The sequence below is a fragment of the Vespa velutina genome, chromosome 2, assembly GCF_912470025.1.
Source record: "Vespa velutina chromosome 2, iVesVel2.1, whole genome shotgun sequence".
NCBI classification, from domain to species: domain Eukaryota; kingdom Metazoa; phylum Arthropoda; class Insecta; order Hymenoptera; family Vespidae; genus Vespa; species Vespa velutina.
In genome coordinates, this window is record NC_062189.1 from 15,860,047 (window position 1) to 15,865,046 (window position 5,000).

Genomic DNA, 5,000 nt, shown 5'->3' on the forward strand with positions numbered 1-5,000 from the left:
ATACACGTACTCATGAAAAACTTCTATGAAGCATTGAATGTAATCATAAAACAATTCTACATTCTACAAATAGATTCGTATATAATTTTTTTTTTTTTTGTTTAATTATATCCCATCATCAATTCAACGTTATAAATAATTCAATTATATTACAATAACGTAAAACGTAATAATAATTCAATTCTAATTCATTTCATTATAATCGTAAATAAATTTGTTATTATTGATATTAGAAAAATGATTGAAAATCTAAAGAGACTATATATAAATGAAATTCAAATTAATAATAAGCCTGTTAAAAGAATTAAAACAAAAACAAAAAAAAAAAAAACAAAAAACAAAAAACAAAGAACAAAAAAGAACAAAAAAAAATATCTTAAAGATCTTTAATGTTAATCCAGCTGTGAAGTTTCTAAATTGAAAGGCACAAGAGAGAAATGTTCCCTCGCTTGATCGACATGGCAAAAAAAGCTCGTCAAGGAAGAGAAAGAGATAAAGAGAGAGAAGGAGAGCGAGTAAAGTTCCAGACGGACGTGGCAGTCATCGACAGAAGTCGGTCGGGTCTGCTTGCCAATTTATCAGCTCCTTCTCGTTCGACGCACGCGCGGCAGTCGCGTGAGAAACGAACGACGAAGAAAGACAAGAGGAGAGCTAGAACGTTAGTCACTCGTCTCATAATTTATTCATTCCTATTTTTAGGCACGACGGATCTCTCTCGACGGCCCGTCGGTCGAGCATGTTGCCGGAGAAGAGACGAGAAAGACTTGGTGAACAAGAAATTCGTGAAAATGTTCTCTCGGCGCCATGATTCCTATCGTTGTACAACGAGGAATGATGGAAGGGTGGGGTGGAGGTGAGGGAGGGAGGGAAGACAAAAAAAAAAAGAAGAAAAAGAAGAAAAACAAAACAAAACAAAACAAAAAAAAAGGAAAGAAAAGAAACAGAGAGAAAAGAATTCTGTCAAAAATATATCGCTCGATGAGAAGGGGAAAAAAGAAAAGAAAAACAAAGTATTTCTCTTGGATAACTTTTTTCATTTATTTAAGAAATTTCTATGAACGAATATTTAAAATGATCAACGTTAAATAATCGTACGATATCGAAACTAACAAATATTCAATTTCATAGAAACGAAATAAATGCATTGTCGTTCGATGAAGAGGGGAAAAAACAAAAACAATATAGAAAAGAAAAGAAAAGAAAAGAAAAGAAAAGAAAAGAAAAGAGAGAAATAGAAAATTCTTGGAAAAATGTTTTAAATAACGAAAGTTAAATCGATGTTTATCTTACGTACATTGGAGAAGTACTGCTTTATAAACGATTCCTCGTAACGGGGGCGGGGGGTATGGGGATGGGGGTAAGTTGGGAGGAAAAAGTATTTCCTTGAAAATAGGGGCCGCTGGAAAATCTCTCGGGATCGGTAGAGATGAAAACTTTACCCTCTCTGAAACAATTGTTTCTCCTTGGAGGGGGCAAAAAAGACCGTAGCTCTTTTACCTCTCTTTAAACTTTCTCTGATACGCTCGATTGCACGTGAACGATGCTAAGTCGCCAGGGATATGTATATACAATGTACTTCAATATTGAATGAAAATAGGAAAGCGAAAGAAACAGAGGACACGAATGGTCGATACGATATAAAATTAATCGTCGTTATAAATCTTCATAAATATTTCTATATCCTAATTGTTTAGATTTAATGAATGTAAACAATGGACAATTCGTTATTCGTTATTATCTTTTAAAATAGTCACGTAAGAAAATTTAAATGATTGCAAAATTATTGGAAAATGATTATCTCGATAATTAAAATTTAATCGATAAGGACGAGAGAATGATATCGATTATAAACTGAAAAGAAATTCAAATGATTATAACGACGAATTTTTGACCATTGATCATTTTATTTTTTCAACGTTAGACAACAACAACAACAACAACGACAACAACAAAAAAGGAAAGGATTGTAAAAACAATATTAATATATTTGATACTCTCCTGGCACGACGAGTTTTTGCACTGACTAGTAGGTAGAAACACGCGAATTACAGGTCACGTCACATGCAGTTCCGAATCAAAAGCGAAAACTGGGAAATTTGATTCGTCGGAAAAATTGCGCCGATAGAGGTTAATAAAAAAAGATTAAAAAAAAAAAAAAAAAAAAAAAAAAAAAAAAAAAAAAAAAAAAAAAAAGAAATAAATGAAAAAAAGAAAAACAAAAGGAAAAAAGAGGACGGAAGAGTGGAAGGAGGGGGAGGAAGAAAAGAGAAAAAGAAAAAAAAAAAGCGAGAAAAACATCAAACATCCTGCAAATTTCAATTACAACGTATTGAATAGAATTTAATTTGAATCTCTTTGATTTGACTCTACTCTTGCACGTATGTACCACTTGCGTTCACTCGGATTATTGATCGATAGAAAAGATGAATATAGCCCTTAACAAAATTACTATTTAACTCCTTTGAGTATTTCATTTCTTTCTCGTTTTTTTTTCCTGTTTTTTCTTTTCTTCCTCCTCTCGCCTCCCTCTCCCCCCCCCCCGACCGCCCATAGAAATTTCACCAACGAAGAAATAATAAAAACTAACAGAAAACAAAACGAAACAAAACGAAACGAAACGAAACGAAAATACACGAAATGAAAAGATAGGAAAAAAAAAAAAAACAGGATAAAATGAACCTTCCATAAGGGGTGTATTCATGCGTGGTTGCACTTGGCTTATACATACAACACTATACCTGATCGTGACACGAATAAGGGGTTGAATTGTCGTGACTAGTATGACGAGGAGTTGAAAAGGGGGTACTAACAGCACGACTCGCTCTCCATTATCAGCCGTATCAATTGGTCGTACACAACGCTAACCGACAAAGGTGAAATAAACTTTATCAACGACCGCGACGGCGCGACGGTCTGACGGTCCCCGTCCGGTCGATCGAAGGCGTCAACGCGATGCCACCTAAATTACTTTCTGCGTCGGACGTTAACGTGCCGTGACCATGACATTAAAAAGGCGAACGAAGTAATTTGACATTGAGCAATATAAAAATTAATCTATTAATCTATTAATCGTTAATCTTAAAGTTCGTTGTTAAAAGTTATTTACTGCCTTTTCTCGGACGGAATAAAATTCAAACGAACAATTGTCAATTTTAAATAATTGATCGTATTATAATCTAAAAAATATTTGAAAAAAAAAAAATATATATATATATATATATATATATATATAAAATAAAAAATAAATGAAAAATAAAAGAAGAAAACGAAGAAAGAAAAAAAGAGCAAAAGTAATCAGAAAAAAATAAACGTTTAAAAATGTTATATAAATATCAAAGATTGCAACATTGATGCTCCCTTTGATGATCCTAAGCTCATCCGATCACGATAAAAGAAACTTTTAATATCAATTCCCTCCTTTTTCATCTTTCCTAGGACACGCCACAAATCCTGTTGTCGCATGGCTAACGATCTTTTAACGACTATATTTTTCACTATATGTTTTCTCTGTTTTCTTTTTTTCCTTTACACACATACACATACACACACACACACACATATACATATATCCATCCAAATATTGCTTGCCATCGATAGACACATAACTCCTCTCTCGAAGGGATGAGAAGAGCGCTGTGTCGAGCGCTTGGCCGTTTCACGAATCGTCGAGTGTATCTTTCTCTCTCTCTCTCTCTCTCTCTCTCTCTCTCTCTCTCTCTCTCTCTCTCTCTCTCTCTCTCTCTCTATCTATCTCTATCTCTCTCGCTCTTTTTTAAACGAGAATCTAGATTACGTCGTTAAACTGTATTCAAGCATGAACCGTCAGCGACGGTGAATGGGTGCTTTAAATGCGAATTTGCTGCTGCATTAACTCTGGAAAAAGTGCTCTTCTAATGTGGCATTAACGTTAGTGAGCGCGAGCGCACGTTTGCTCGTTCGTTCGCTCGCTCGCTCGCACAAGCAAGCAAGCAAACAAAGCAAGCAACCAGAGGATGTAAAAGCTCCAGGAGAGACGTGAATCGGTCGTTTCGTCAGCCATATATTCGATGGATATATGTAAACGTTAAACTCGTGACCATACGATATACATACATACATATATACATACATCCATATATCCATACATCCATATATACATAGATATATACGCTAATTGTGTTAGATAAGAAACAAAAACAAAAAAAAAAAACAAAATAAAAGGAAAAAAAAAATATTCGAAGACACTACAAGATTAACTATAATTATGCCTTTATCGATCTTCAAACAGGAATAAATATCGTTCTTAAATAAATTTATAATCGATTTTAATAATATACAGGTATGTTATACTTAAATAAATTAGATTTCTATGCATGCAGGTATATTAAAAAAAATACATAGACATATAATACTTTTAAAATATTCTTTTATGTCTCTCGCTAAATCCTTCTTTTAACGAAACCTATATATATATATATATATATATATATATATGAACTATTTCATCACGCTCGTTTTTTCTTCGAATCAACAAATCCTCGTGAAACCTGCTCATAAGCCTGGAAAACGAGAGAGAAAAAATGAGAGAGCGAGAGAGCGAGAGAGAGCGAGAGAAAGAGAAAGAGAGAGAGAGAGAGAGAGAGAAATATTGTTATTGTCGAATGATGGAAACTCACCGATACCGACGATTCCCGAGTCGTTGTCACGTAACACTTTTAATTACGCTAGTCGGGACTAATGCGCTTATCCAAGCGACGACGAGGACCGTTGTCGTTTGCTCCACACAACACGCGACACTTTGTCAGCTGCACTTCCGTTTCCATTGGCCACACATACACACACAAGCACACACATACACACACGCATACGCACACGCACGCATACACACACATCATATATGACCACTCCATTCTTTTTTTTAAACACCCTTCTTTATTTGAGCAGACACTTTCACCTCCACTTCCAACGACGTCGCCGTCGTCGTCGTCGCCATCGTCTTCGTCGTCGTCGTCGTCGTCGTC

General features: G+C 34.9%; 1 protein-coding gene and 1 long non-coding RNA gene across 9 annotated transcripts in view; both read right to left on the reverse strand.

Annotated features, from left to right (window-relative positions):
• The window catches only part of LOC124947366, a 284,587-nt gene that overhangs the window by 103,930 nt on the left and 175,657 nt on the right, over positions 1–5,000 (reverse strand). The gene's annotated exons all lie outside the window — the stretch shown is intronic.
• Positions 1–5,000, reverse strand: part of LOC124947370 — a 13,947-nt gene that overhangs the window by 5,386 nt on the left and 3,561 nt on the right. Inside the window, exon 1 of the long non-coding RNA XR_007100389.1 lies at positions 4,656–5,000. This exon is cut by the window's right edge and continues 3,561 nt beyond it. This is a non-coding gene — a long non-coding RNA (uncharacterized LOC124947370). The remainder of the gene's footprint in view (positions 1–4,655) is intronic.